The sequence below is a fragment of the Moschus berezovskii genome, chromosome 2 (genome assembly GCF_049115385.1).
Source record: "Moschus berezovskii isolate FMDL1 chromosome 2, NW_MosBer_1.0, whole genome shotgun sequence".
Classification (NCBI taxonomy): domain Eukaryota; kingdom Metazoa; phylum Chordata; class Mammalia; order Artiodactyla; family Moschidae; genus Moschus; species Moschus berezovskii.
This window is the reverse complement of record NC_142461.1, coordinates 39,193,764-39,209,611: the sequence shown is the minus strand read 5'-3', so window position 1 is coordinate 39,209,611 and position 15,848 is coordinate 39,193,764. Positions and strand designations below refer to the sequence as shown.

Here is a 15,848-nt window from a genome sequence, read left to right as displayed (position 1 = left end):
GTTTTTCTTGCACAGAACTAATAGGAACTGAGAAATAATAATAGAAGTAATACAGGATTGATGACACACTCTCAGTGAACATCTGCAGTTTTGTGCTAGGTCGTGAATGTCAACTTCTAACGCTCTAGTAGGATTCTTGCTCCTTCTTTCCATACATATCATTTAATAATCCCCTGAGTGAGTGAGTGATTGAAGTCGCTCAGTCGTGTCCGACTCTTTGAGACCCCGTGGACTGTAGCCCACCAGGCTCTCCTCTGTCCGTGGGATTCTCCAGGCAAGAATACTGGAGTGGGTTGCCATTTCCTTCTCCAATAAACCTCTAAGACCTCCTTATTCTCAATGAGGCCAGTTTCTGAGGAGGAGTCCCAACTCCTCCAAACTCCTTGTTACTTGGTATGCCCTGACACTTTCAGCCTCACTGTGAGCACTGGGACATGGAATGAAGCTGGACAGAGGGAAGCAATACACAGAGCATGGGTTGTGATTTTTGAGACCAGCGTTTCAGATTTTGCTCGGTTTTCGTTTTTAATCTTTACAGTGTCTCATCATTAGGTCTCTTTTTCAAACTGAAGACTGAAGAACTTGGGCCAAATGCCTAAGAAACCAACCCTAAGTTTCCATGGTTTTATGATTCTATGGATAATTCAAGTGACAAAGCCAAAACTACTGTTGAAACTGCACAGACCACACCCCACTATCTTGGTAACCTTCTTAGCACTCCATGTAGAAGCCAGAAACAATTCTAAATTGCATCTTACCTCTCTTATATACAATGAAAAGCTGTTCTATGATTATAAAGATTCCACGGTAAAGAATTATCTGTTTTCTCAGTTGGTCATATTTCTTTCAAAAGTATCTAAGAGGTAATTCTTTTAAATAGTGATATTCCAAAGTCAACGTTTTCTGTGCTAATTCATTATTCTTGTAACATTCTTCATATTCTTCACAGACTCTTATTCATTATCTATTTATATCCTCATATTAAAGACACCAGAGGGGTAGGGCTAACATTTTTTAATCCTTATTTGACACAGTCATACATGAGATTTATACTAAATGAATTGACCCTGGAACTAGCATTTGTCTTTTTAGATTGTACTGTTGTTGAAGGCACGTATTTTTTCTTTTTCTGAAGGAGGGGAGTTCTGTTTTATTCACTGATGTTTCCACAGTGCCTAGAACAGTGCCTGACTCACAGCAAATTTAATACACATTTGTAGAAGGAATAAACGAATGAACAAATCTGATTAGTGATCGAACGGAGGTCTAGTAATTCTCTAAACCCTCAACCCTTGTTCCTTTAGTACTGACAGTAGTTTGTCCTCATGCTTCCCCCCAATTTTCCTATCTATTCTGGACGCAACTGTCTTGAGGTATGTGGAGGCAAGGCCAGGGAGCTCTCTTCACTGAGGGGTAACTGGAACTCCCACCGTCACAGTGATAGAGAAGGGGAAAGAGAGGCCTCTACGGGGGACTCCCCTTTGAGAGACTAAAGCTGACGCCACCTCCCGTCCCTCCTCGCCCCAGCCACTCCGAGTTCACCAAGGATATCAGAAAAGGGTCCAATGGGTCCCTCTGTCCCAAAGGTGCTCGTCTCACTCTGCTTCTGGTGGCGGAGAGGGCAGGGATTCCTTAAAGGGGGCCCCCACAGTGCCAAGCCCGAAGTGGCTGGGGTTTGGCCTGCGCCCTGAGGCTGCCACCCTCGCGGTCCCCCCCGGACGGCGGGCCGACAGCTGCGGAAGGCGGGGCGGCCGCGCTCCCCTGCAGGACATCGTGGCTGGGCCCGCGCCAGCCCCGCCTCCGCCGCCGGCCGGGCCGCCGATAGGGCGGGGCTTGTGGGAGGCGAGGGGCGGGGCCTGTTGGGCGGGGCCTGCGGAGGGCGGGGTGGCCGCGGGCAGCCGGCGGCCAGGGCGGCGCTCAGACTGGGCCGGGAGCTCCGGCTGCGCGGGCTCTCGGCTGCCGCGGCGACAGCATCCTCCACCGCCTCCTCTCTTTCTTTTCTTCCCCTCCGCTTCTTTCTTTTCTTTCTCCTTCTCCTTCGTCTTTCCCTGCCCTGTCCCACCCCTACCCACCCCCCTGCTCCTTCTCCAGAGGACCTTAGGTCCTCAAGTCCCTGAGCGGTGGCAGCGGCGACTGCGGATGCATCGTTTCCGCGCCCAGGTAAGAGAGCCGTTCCCCACCTCTGATTAGTATAAACGTGCTTCTCCCTTCTCCTGCCTCGCCCACCTCGTGGAAGGGAGGAGAAGGAGTCCAGGGAAGGAACGGGGATGGGAAGGGATTTGTCTCATCCCGTTTCTTGGGAGCAGGCACAGGTTGGTCGAGCTGTCTCCCACCTGGCCGCAGCCTTCAGGCCCGGCCTCTCTAGGTGTAAACTACTACGCAGCAGGGGACCAGGGCTGTACCTGGGCTCTGGATTTGGAGAAGGGTGTGTGACCTTGGTAGGTACCACTTTGAAGCGCCCGGGAACTTACAGCGGGTTAGGATACTTGTCTTTAAAGCTAATATTACCTGAGCTGGGGAAAGACAGAGAATGAATTATACTGGGGTAAAATAGAATTTCGAAGTAGAGGTTTTTTTGTTTAGGTTTCTTTTGTTTTTGGTCCATCGAACTGCAGAGAACTGCACACTGACGGATGAGTAAGTTAAAGGAACCTTGTCAATTCGAAATCACTTTCCCTGTAATTGTCCCAGACACAGCTGGAAGAGAAAGACTGACGAATGTTTATAGTTTTAGGAAAAGGAAAAATTAATGTCTGGTCTCGATGGAGGGCGGGATACAAAAAAATGAGTCTGAATGAGCTTGAACGTCTACATAGTCTTTCTTTTTAAGAGATGGGAGTGGGAGGCAGCATCTATAGTCCACCAGTTCTTTTCTTTTTCTTCTTGAAAGGCGTTTTGGGGGCTGCAGTGCTGGGTGTCTTCCTTCCCCAACTTTGTCTTTTGTTTAAGGATGAAAATTTAAAGAAAGAGTGTTTGAGAGGAGCCAGGAGTGGGGATGTGTGTGTTTGGGTGTGTGTAGGGAGGAGGGGATAGTAAAATGGATGGGGTCAGAAAAAAAACATCCTTGAAAACTGGAAATGGATGTTATACTGCCTGGCATCAGGGTTTGGGGATTTTGTCAGAAAATTAAAAAGCTTTCATTAGCTACAAGCCCGTTTGTAACAGTTGCTGGGTGCCATCAGCTGGAAGCCCTTAGCATAATGATTCCAGGACATAGACCCTTTATTACTGACTCAGTGTGAAGGGTTTTTGTTTAAATGCACACACAAGCATGCACAGGAGTATGGTGGTACACATCACAAACACACACACATAAACACATTTGCACGTAAAATATATACCTAATTTTGCAAAAGAGAGTAGTACTTAAAAGACAAATCTTAAAATATGTATCCTTGAAGGTTTGGGGATTAAGGTGTGAATCAAATTTGTACTGCAGAAAAAATAAATATATGTTGTTGGGTGGTATATAAGTTTGGATGTGAGGCAAAGGGATTAATTAATATCAGTAAGGTATTAAATGTCAAAAATATGATTTATTTTGAAATGATTGGTCTGGGAGAGGAAATGACTGCTAACTGAAATTGAGGTTTGCAGCCGCAGTGAGGCGATGGAGAACAAAGCCTTTTATGTGAGCCATGTTATGCAGAATGTCCCATGCTTGAGCGGCAGGTACCAGCCCAGTATAACGCATGGCTCTGTAACCCTGTCATTTCACTGTGGGCAATTATAATTTTTTTGGCAATGAAAATAGATTAAATAAATAAAAGCTCTTTAAAATGCCCAAGAGGAAGATTATAGCCTTTCACTTAAATGTGACACAAAACACCCATTTAGCTGGTCAATTGCTACGTATTTTGGTAGAAATCTTTATGACTCTGTAAAAATATCACGGGCGTTTCAGTCGCCCCCTCTTCATGCACAGAAACATTTCCTTCCCAAGAAAAGGTGAAATGCATTTTTCTCTTTAATAAAAAGTATTGTTGTGTGTGTGTGTTTTAAGGAAGATTTCCTGATAATTTTATCTGATTATCATAGCTTTATATCTGGAATCCACAATTTGCATTGAGCAGAGCTATTGTGCCATTAGGATCAGTGGTACATGCTGTTTGTCTGTACTTTATTTAATTTCAGTTTTTAGTATTTCATAATATGCTACAGTATTATTTAATTTCCTAAAGGTCTTTTTCCCCATAAGCAGAAAATTGCTTAACATACATCTGTAGATCTAAGCAATTAAAAATTGAGCTTCCTTAAAAATTTTTTTTATACATGAATGTCCATTTTCTCTGTTTTTCTTCTCTTTTCCCTCACCTCCATCAAATAACCTGTTTATCGTGACTCTATCTATGCTGCTTTAAACTTCTAGTTCTGTCTAGACTGTCAAGAGCAGAGCCAGCTTTCTCAGGAATTTCGAATTTAGGATTGTTCATTCTCTGTAGCAACTCTCCTAGGATGACGTGTTTACAGCACCTTCTCAGGGAGGAGAAAGAGAAAGAATGTGCTGACAGAGCCTGACCCAGTGAAACTGGCACAGCCATTACCTCATCCTAGTAGCTACTTCAGACTCATTGAGAGAGCAGGCACCCTCTCAGTGGAAACCAAACACCAGCAGCACACCCTCGTAACACAGAAGCCTTTCGCTTCCCACAGCAGCCTCTACTCTGTTGCTCTGCTAAGGTTAAAGGGATATTTTCTCTTTTATTTCTTTTCAAGGATCTTGAACTTGGTCATAAATATGCTGCCAGAAATGAAACTTGGCACAGCATCCCCTCAACCTGAAAGAATAATTTCATTCCTTTACCACTTTTGGCTTAAAATCAGTTTGCAGATTTTCTAAACACATAAGAAGGGAAAAGGAAGAAGAATGCTTATTGGTGTATATTTGCATGTTTTCTTATTATACACATTTTTGGGTAAAATTTTACTAGCATCTAGATAGACTGGATTGCTATGCTTTTGAAAAATGGGGTTGCGCTCTTGGACTTTAAAATGCAATATTTATAACGTTTGCTTAGATGCACATGACTGTATATACATCCTTAAAATATTCATTGATGTCCCCATAAGATTGAGCGTATGAAACCAACTTGGAGATTTTAGTATTCAAGTTGATCGCTTTGGTTAATGAATTCCTTTCAATGCTTAATTTCCTCTTGACAGATTAAGATAAAGAATCTAAAATAACTGTTACAGTGGATAATAACACTACCCCCAGAACAATGTCATATTCCTTAATCCTAAAAGGTGAGTTATTAGTAATGCATTAGTGAATGTTACTAAAGATAATATTCTGAAACAATTATAAACTCTTATGTCTCTGGTATATCAGGTAAAGATGCTATTAAGCTCTTTGAGTCATGTCTGATTCTCTCAGATATGTCTGTTCTTTTGTACTTTAGTTCTTTGTACGCCTTTCTTAATTTGATCTGCTCAATCTAGACCTTCTTAAGTGTGAGCAGTATTTTGATCATTTCACTGATTTTTTTCCCTCTCCTTTCATTCTGTTCTTTGTAATCTCCTGTTTGAATGTTAGTCTTCTCCAGGCATTTTGTCTTCAATACTGCCACTTTTATTACAAACTTAGCCTTTACTCTTCATTTAGGGGAACATTTATTCCAACTTATTTATTTGTTTTGTTAGTTCAGTTCAGTTGCTCAGTCAAGTCCGACATGTCTTTGAGACCCCATGGACTGCAGCACACCAGGCTTCCCTGTCCATCACCAACTCCTGGAGCTTGCTCAAACTTATGTCCATTGAGTTGGTGATGCCATCCAACCATCTCATCCTCTATTGTCCCCTTCTCCTCCTGTTTTCAATCATTCCCAGCAACAGGGTCTTTTCCAGTGAATCAGTTCTTCGAGTCAGGTGGCCAAAGTATTGGAGTTTCAGCCTCAGCATCGGTTATGTATTTTGTTATATGTCTATTATATTTCCACTGGATGCAGACTATCTTCCTGGGGACTAAGTGTAGAGACACAAAAAATACTACAGGGCTCCTGGCTTTAAGAAATCTTCAAGTGAAGTTAGAGGGATTTGTTTCTTTTGTAATGGGGAATAACTAGAAAATAACATTTAAATGAGCAGTTATTTTATTTCAAATATGGGACACAAGAGGCATGGGGACAGTAGTGTCCTAAACCTCAAAGACAATTTTTTGTGTATCAGTTATGTAAATGTCCTAATGTAGACCCTGTATACCTAACCTCCTTTTTTCATATATGTATTCTCTCTATATAATTATATATAGAAGGAAAAGGAAATGGCAACCTGCTTCAGTATTCTTGCCTGGGAAATCCCATGGACAGAGAATCCTGGGGGGCTACAATCCACCGGGTCGCAAGAGTCAGACATAACTTACCCGCTAAACAACAACATATATAATTATATAAATATTTGTATATATGTAAATTGGGACTTCCCTGGTGGCTCAGTGTTAAAGAATCCGCCTGCCCAATGCAGGAGACACAGGTTCGATCCCTGGGTTGGGAAGATCCCCTGGAAAAGGAAATGGCAACCCACTCCAGTATTATTGCCTGGAGAATTCCATGGACAGAGGAGCCTGTTATGTCAACAGGCCTTTTAGAGAAAATAATTTAGCTTCTAAGATCACACAGCTGGACTTCATTCTTGCTTTCTTTTTTTTCTTCCTTTCCTTTTTACCCATTTTCCTTCCTTCCTTTCTTCTTTCCTTCCTTCGCTCTCTGCTTTCAATTTGTATTGGCCAAAAAACGAAACACAACACCAATTTTTAGAAAATAGAACCTGCCATTTTTATTGTAATTTATTTTCCATTGTATCTATATTTCTCACTGAACGTACAGTTTTATGCCAGCTTCTTCTCAGGGCTTCATCCCTGTCTTGGTCCTTCCTTTGATCTTGACTTTTATATACTCTGGCCTTGAACAAACTTTTTCTTGTATACCAGTCTTTGATCCTGCTTCCTTTCTCTGGAAAGCCTTTCTGAATCAGGAAGAAAAGTTACTACCTTGCGTCTTCCCATTATTTGTACCCAAGCTGACCCAGATTCCCTTATCTTATAGACAGTTGCTTATCCCAGCTGTGTTCTTACCAGCCTTCTTCAAATGAGTTGAAAAAGGTAAAAGTGGTGTAGCTGTACAGCTTACTGCTTTCAAATGAAAGTTTTGATTAGCTAACTGTATTTTGTTATTTTATTCACCTGACATCAAGTAAAATGGAAACTGACTAGTCAAGTCATCCGGGCTTTCCTGGTGTCTCAGAATCTGCCTGCCAATACATGAGATGTGGATTTGATCCCTGAGTCAAGAAGAACCCCTGGAGGAGGAAATGGCAACCCACTCCAGTATTCTTGCCTGAGAGATCCCATGGACAGAGGTACCTGGTGGGCTACAGTCCGTGGGTCACAAAGAGTCAGACACGACTTAGTGATAGAGCATGCGCCCACAGTAAAGTCATTATCTGTCAGGCACTCCACTGTCTTCATTTTATGCTAGCTAACTACACTGATGTTCCCTTAAGTTGAACTGAATTAATTTAATTTTAAATAAAATATCCCTGGTTACATTGCTGTGTACAGCATTATCATTAGCCATCTTGAATCCATCTCTCAGTGATCATAAAACACAGTGCTTGAAATGTCCATTAGTATATTTCATTGCTTAACCATCTAGATCTCCTATATTTAAAGCAAACTTGTAAGTAAATATACAGACTTGCTCATTTAGTTTGAGATAGAATATCCATACTGATATGAACCTTTTATATTGCATTAAAGTATTAATGGGTTTATTGTTGCCCATGTAGTATTGTTGTAACAATTGCAACAACACCGTATTATCTTGCTAATGGATAACAGTGAAATTATATAATAAAATGGTATGAGAAAATGTTTCCTAGTTTTATTGGCTAGGAAGCATCACAATTAAATAATTCTCAGCTTTAAAATTGTATTACTTTATTTGGGTATTGTGCTTCTCAAAGTTGTAATTTAGTCTTTCCTTTAAACTATGTTTTTGAACAAAACAGTATTTTAAACAGTAAGCTGCCTGTTTTTCTGGTGTTTATGAGACCACATTCCTTTGGCCTACTTTGAAAACAAAGAAGCAAAAAAAAAGTTTTTAGGATCAGTAGTGCATTCTTTTTATGTTAGTGTCATCTAGCATAGCTAGGAAAAGATCTGATTCTGTAATTTACTACACATACTTATTATATCATTTGAATGAGGATCTGCAATCTGTTGCATACAAATCTTTGCTATATGGAATCATCATACCTGTAACAACCTATTAGTCGATGAAATTTGTTCACTTTGTGTTTTCCACATAATGATATTTGTGTTTGTGTATGTAATAATCACAGGATTGTTGTTGTTGTTCAGTTACTAAGTCATGTCCAACTCTTTGCAACCCCATGGTCTACAGCATGCCAGGCTTCCCTGTCCTTTACTATCTCCTGGAGTTTGCTCTAACTCATGTCTATTGAGTCGGTCATGCCATCCAACCATCCCATCCTCTGTTACCCCCTTCTCCTTCTGCCCTCAGTCTTTCCTAGCATCAGGGTCTTTTCCAATGAGTTGGCTCTTCGCATCAGGTAGTCAAAGTATTGGAGCTTCAGCTTCAGCATCAGTCCTTCCAATGAATATTCAGGACTGTTTTCCTTTAGGATTGACTGATTTGATCTCCTTGCAGAACAAGGGACTCTCAAGAGTCGTCTCCAGCATGACAGTTTGAAAGAATCAGCCTTCTTTATGGTCCAACTTTCACATTTGTACATGACTACTGGAAAAACCATAGCTTTGATTATATGGACCTCTGTCATCAAAGTCATATCTCTGCTTTTTAATACACTGTCTAGGTGTGTCATAACTTTCCTTCCAAGGAGTAAGTGTCTTTTAATTTAATGGCTACAGTCACCATCTGCAGTGATTTTTGGAGGCCAAGAAAATAATCTCTATCACTGCTTCCACTTTTTCCCCATCTGTTTGCCGTGAGGTGATGGGATAGGATGCCTAATCTTATTTTTTGAATGTTGAGTTTAAACCAGCTTTTTCACTGTCCTCTTTCACCCTCATTAAGAAACTCTTTAGTTCCTCTTTGTTTTCTGCCATTGGAGTAGTATCATCTGGATATCTGATATTTCTCTGGGAAATCTTGATTCTGGGCTTGTGATTCATCCAGCCTGGCATTTCACATGAAGTACTCTGTATATTGTCACCCTGCTTATTTAACTTATATGCAGAGTACATCATGTGAAATGCTGGGCTGAATGAAGCACAAGCTGAAATCAAGACTGCCGGGAGAAATATCAATAACCTCAGATATGCAGATGACACCACCCTTATGGCAGAAAGGGAAGAAGAACTAAAGAGCCTCTTGATAAAAGTGAAAGAGGAGAGTGAAAAAATTGGCTTAAAGCTTACCATTCAGAAAACTAAGATCATGGCTTCTGGTCCCATCACTTCATGGGAAATAGATGGGGAGACAGTGGAAGCAGTGGCTGACTGTAGTTTTTTGGGCTCCAAAATCACTGCAGATGGTGATTGCAGCCATGAAATTAAAAGACGCTTACTCCTTGGAAGGAAAGTTATGACCAACCTAGATAGCATATTAAAAAGCAGAGACATTACTTTGTCAACAAAGGTCTGTCTAGTCAAGACTGTGGTTTTTCCAGTAGTCATGTATGGATATGAGAGTTGGACTATAAAAAAAGCTGAGCACAGAAGAATTGATGTTTTTGAACTGTGGTGCTGGAGAAGACTCTTGAGAGTCCCTTGTGCTGCAAGGAGATCCAACCAGTCCATTCTAAATGAGATCAGTCCTGGGTATTTATTAGAAGGACTGATATTGAAGCTGAAACTCCAATACTTTGGCCACCTGATGTGAAGAGCTGACTCATTTGAAAGACCCTGTTGTTGGGAAAGATTGAAGGCAGGAGGAGAAGGAGATGATAGAGGATGAGGTGGATGGATGGCATGACTGACTCAATGGACATGAGTTTGGGTGGACTCTGGGAGTTGGTGATGGACAGGAAGGCCTGGTGTGCTGCGGTTCATGGGGTCGCAGAATCCGACACAACTGAGTGACTGAACTGACTGACTGACTGACTCTGCATAGAAGTTAAATAAGCAGACAATATATAGCCTTGATGTACTCCTTTCCCAATTTAGAACCAGTTCATTGTCCCATGTCCGGTTCTAACTGTTGCTTCTTGACCTGCATACAGGTTTCTCAGGAGACAGGTAAGGTGGTCTGGTATTCCCATCTCTTTAAGAATTTTCCACAGTTTGTTGTGTCCACACAGTCAAAGGCTTTCAAGTAATTAATGAAGGAGAAGTAAATGTTTTTCTGGGATTCTCTTGCTTTTTCTATGATCCAAAGGATGTTGGCAATTTGATCTCTGGTTCCTCTGCCTTTTCTAAATCCAGTTTGTACATTTGGAAGTTCTTGGTTCATGTACTGCTGTTAGCCTTATAGTAGTATTTATATATACCATTTTTTCATAGTTGAGATAAATTGTACAGTTGATTTATAAAAAATTAAAAATTATACTTTGATTTTCACATGAGAATATTGATTTTAAAGACACTTTTATAGGAAAAGGAATGGTATATGTTTTCATTCATAAAATCAAATGAATTTCAAATAATTACTATATTTTTCTATTTTGAGAGATATGATCCAAATTCCATTGTCCATTATTGAATTAAAATGATACAGCTAAATCTGGTGCTCAATATCAAATCATCTCCATGTTGATCAAGTGTCCTAAATTGAAATACTGGTCACTTAAATTTATCTTTTAGGAAGTGCATATGACATTGCTATTGCATGGAAAATGCAGATTTTCTTCTTTTTAAAGAGGAGAAACCAGTATTGATGGAACTTTAGAAATTTTGCTTCCGAGAAAGCACCAAGCATCCTACTGGAAGCTACATCTCTTATGAAACCATGAAGTGGGTAAGATCTAGGGTTTATTTAAATGGGTTTGGCCATTGCATCTCAAACTAAAGCTTGCCTCATTCATAATTGTATGATGTAAACTATTATAGACTATTGTATGATGTAAACTATTATAATTGGTCTTTGGTGAAATTGACATTTTGTGGATTTTTTAAAAGTGCTTATCACTTTTAGACTCAGTCATAAGTTCTATGATTAGGGGGTGTGATTTTACTTTATTTTGAATAGAACCATATTAAATGAAGGTGGTCCATATCAAAATTGTAATTTATTAAAGTTTATACAATCTAGGACAGTCTCACTGCCCCATTTCAGCCCTTTCTGAAGGACCTTCATCAGGTTTTGGGAGAAGAATCCTAATTTTTCTATAAAAAACTGATATTGATTTCTATTAAAAAACTGATATTGAGCAAACTTATTTTTAATGAAATCCTTTCCTTTTGCTCATTATGTTTATAGTTATATAACAGAGTGAATTTTTGTAACTCTATTAATTAGTGTCTTAGAAGGATTCTGTGCTTGTACAAATGGAAACATAAAGTGTATTTTTCTGTGCTTCTGCCCTGTAGCAGAAGGGCCATCAGTTCTTAAGACTTGTGAAGTTTGTATAAGTTAGGAGCAAATGGTGTGAACCTCTGATGTGCGTGTAAGGAAACTGGGACAGGGAGTGGTTAAATGACTTTCCTGAGATTCTGAGTCGTGGAACCAGGCCTAAAATTGTTATTCAGGTCAGACTCTGCTCTTGGTAAGGAGTTGCCCATGAAGAACCATCTCACTCTGACTCTTCTTCCAATTCAGTTTATATTCCTGTTCTCTGACCTAAGGGTGGGGTGATCTGCCTGTCATACCTCCCCCACTTTGTGACTCAACTGTGACTTTCACATGAATATAAAAGAGAGAGAGACTCAGCACTTTAAGGCCATTCCAACGAGCTCTGTGCCAGCTCCACTACTGAACGTGGTGAGACTAAACCTGGTCCAGGAAACACTGACCAGGCTGCTGCTCCAGGTTCATTCCTGTGGTTTGGATCTCTTAGGACAGACATTTAAACTCTCTGGGGATGTGTGCCCAGACTCAAGCTACTTGAAAAGCCAAGGAGCTTTTCTCTGAACTTGAACTATCCATACTGATGCCTCCAGATTGAGTTTGTGTTTAAACTTGGCTCTGTGTACAAGAGAAATCCAACAAAAATAGCCAGGTGGAAGCTTCTTTCTGACCTATAGCACTATGAAATTTTCTCAGAAATAGCTTTCCTTTTGTGTCTCTGCAACTTTAACATTTTTAGCTAAAAGGAAGTGAGCTAGAAAGGCTGTGGCCTCTATGTCTGTGTCTGCTTCCCTCTTAACTTTCCTACTGTTGTATGTTTTTCCAGTTTCTCTGCCTTTAGTGCTCCATGCCTCTTATTTCTTTGCCTCATTCAAGGAGACAGCAAATTAAATAAGAATTAGGTGTTTCCATTGTTACTGTTTTCAGTAGAGCTTCACCTGTACCCACACTGCTTAGGCATCGTAGAGTCTTAAACTGACAGATGTTTGAAAAGCATGATGGGCAAATTGGAGGAAAGAAATTGAGCAGAAACCATGCTTAAATATTTAAAGAGAAATATATTCCTAGTCAGTGAAAACTGAAACTATACCACTATTTAACGAGTGAAGGAATTCTAATGTCCTCCTTCTGTTCAGTTCAGTTCAGTCGCTCAGTCGTGTCTGACTCTCCGCGACCCCAGGAATCACAGCATGCCAGGCCTCCCTGTCCATCACCAACTCCCGGAGTTCACTCAAACTCATGTCCACAGAGTTGGTGATGCCATCCAGCCATCTCATTCTCTGTCGTCCCCTTCTCCTCCCGCCCCCAACCTTTCCCAGCATCAGAGTCTTTTCCAGTGAGTCAACTCGTCGCATGAGGTGGCCAAAGTATTGCAGTTTCAGCGTTAGCATCAATCCTTCCAATATGTCATATAGTATGTCCTAATTCTCTAAATGGACATATTTAATCATTAATCAAAGTTGGAGTTACTGTTTTATCATTGAATGGATGGAACAACATTCCTTAAAATATTTTCCATGACCATTTGAGATAGAATGGGCTGTGCATATTAGCTTCTCCTGAATATCTTTGTTTTGAGCCATAAATCTAGAAAAAAACTATCTTATTTGCACATAAGTAATCCATACCTATGAAAGCAAATCTTTTGAAATAAGATTCTGTCCTTTTCTTCTTAGATGTGATTTACTGAATTTGACCAGTCTGAAATCTAAATGATCTATAAAGAGTTAAAATAATATCGTGGTAAATGATGTTCTTGGGAATAATTCATTTTAACTTTTGTATTATGAATAATCTATACATGCTGTTTTACAGGCAACACATATTTGTAAACTTGCTCATGCAAAATTAGTATGTGTAACAAGGATATTATTAATCACTGTACTTGAAAAATTATAGCTTATTATTTTTTTAAATTGCCAAACTCTCTGAAATGTAAAAAATTCTTGTACAGATATTCTTTTTTATGAAAAGAAACTTAGTGTTTATCTTGAAGATTTTTTTGTTTCTAAATAGAAAATTTATAAAAAAAATTTCACAGTCACCAAATTTTAACATTTTTAAACACTACAGGACAAACAGATATTCTCTTTTTCTTCCATTTAAATGTCAGTCTAGTGTGCCCAACGTATTTCAAATATCATGGTTCATAAATCATTTATTTAACAAATGGTTGTTGGGTCCCGAACATGCAGCAGAACTTTTCTGAATATGTAGGATATTGGGACAAAACGTACAGATCCCTGCCTTCATGGAGCCTATATTCTAATAGTGGGAGACAGAAATTAACTTGTAAACAAATAAATGATTAAACATTTCAGACATAAAAAATTCTGTAAGAAGTGGGAAATAAAAACATACGATAGAGCTTGTCTCGGATGGGATAGGTTGCGCTTGGAGACATGAATAGTGAAAAGTAGCCAAGCCAACGAATATTTGGGGAGAAAGTTTTTAGGCAGAGGGAACAGAAAAAGCAACGGCATTAAGAGCAGGAGGAAACCTGGCACATTTGAGAAACAGATACAAAGCCAGTGGCACTAGAGTCTCATGGCCATGGTAGAGGGTAATGGGACAGGAAATCAGAGCAGAAGGCAGATTTCAGGCCTCATGGGTTCTCTTGACCATGATAAAGAGTTTGACTTCTATTTAACTGGCAGTGCATTCTAATTTTTAAGGTAGTAGAAGCAATTCTTTTTGAGAATCTCATGAGTTTTCAGAGATTAATTATGTCTTCTAAATCCCTGTAGATATATCTGTAACATTCACTGATGTCTTAAATAACAAGAGAGAAATAATTTAGAAAATTAGAAATCGATGGTAGATACAAGATTAGACTTCTGTTGATATAGTCTAATAAAATGGTCTAAACATAGGTAATCTAAACTGTGTCATTTTCTTGAGATACTGGAGTATTACCTATATAAATAATTTTAACCCTTGCAGCCCTTTTGGATCTGAAATTAAGTATTTTGGCTTTTTAAAAATCCAAACAGAAAATTACAAATCCGTGTTTGAGAAAAGTAGTCAGAAAAATCATTGCAGTTTCAATATGAGTGTGTTCTTTGTCTATTTTCCCATAGCAGCTTTAGTTATAAATAAGATCAGGTACCAAGCAACAACCAATATAGTATCAGAATTTATAAATGAATTAAATAATCTAATTACACATATTTTGCTTCTTACAGGTAATGGCCTAAATGTCCTGAAATTCAGTAAGTGAACTAATCCAATTTCGTGATGATCTTGAATCACCTTTGAGATTAATGATTAGTGTGCCTCTTCATGTAAATATTGCTTATGCTAAAATACTTAAAAGTGCTTTTCAAATATTTGTAGACCAAGTGTAATGCTCTACTGAACTTAACATTAAATACAGTGTGCCAAACTTTTGATTGATTATACTTTTGGCATATTTCAGGGCTGTTTACTTTTTTCCTAGACATTTTCTCAATAGAAAACAAAGCTATTAAATTTTTTGTTCTTTCATGTAATATTATTTTATAGGGCATTTTCAAAAATCATGTAATTTAGGAGAAAGTATTTTTATTTTGCAATGAAAAATTGAATTACTGTTGTTCTTCTTCAAGCTTGTTTTCTTGACTTCCATTTTGTTTTGTTTCTAGGGTTAATTAATTATGTAATGTAAATTGCTTTAACATGGAGCAGTTAGCTAGAATGATATTTCTATCTCCCAGACTAGCAGTTCCTCAAGTTAAATATTAAATATATTAATAACAAACCAACAGATAATTCAAATATATATTAAGCTTTAAATAGTGTTCTTGGAATCTTATTTAAGCGTAGGTCTTTTAACACTGAGATGTCACTAAGTATCAAATAAAAAATGTTACTTAAAAAATTAGTGAAAGGCTTTAATAAAAACAAGAAAGTGATTAATTTTCTTCTATATGTACAACCATCCTTATGCTGTGGAGTGTACAATATACAACATGTTGTTCTCCTCTAGTTTGGAGTGTAAAATATACAGCATGTTGTTTTCCTCTAGTTTCCACTCACTAGAGACATAAGACATAAAACTAATATCAAAAAGAATGTAATGCACAATAAATAAATGATAAAGAAGAGCATGTCTCGTAAGTGCTATGTAAATTTAGAGGAGGGAAATATATCACCTTGTACGGAAGCTAGAGATTTTATGTGGAAGTGAAGGATGCAGAGTGGGGCTGCATATATGGCTGGGTTTAGAAAACACCCAGGTGGGATAATAGCAGAAGCAAAGACACTGGGTTGACAAAGAGCACGGTAAACAATATCGTCTGCAATGGGAGATTTCTTTGGCAAAGAATAGAATGGGTAAGTGGTCTTGGATGTGTAGAGGTCCTTAAATACTAGGCTTTACTG

General features: G+C 39.0%; 1 protein-coding gene across 7 annotated transcripts in view; it reads left to right on the top strand.

Moving 5' to 3' along the window:
- The first annotated feature begins 1,917 nt into the window (after positions 1–1,917).
- MAP2 (microtubule associated protein 2) overlaps positions 1,918–15,848 on the top strand; it is a 302,956-nt gene continuing 289,025 nt past the window's right edge. For 6 of the 7 annotated variants that reach the window (XM_088827897.1, XM_088827891.1, XM_088827882.1 and 3 more), the window contains exons 1-2: positions 1,918–2,160; positions 14,672–14,698. The gene's annotated coding sequence lies outside the window, so the exon portion shown is untranslated. The remainder of the gene's footprint in view (positions 2,161–14,671; positions 14,699–15,848) is intronic. The other variant, XM_088827874.1, reaches the window with a different exon arrangement.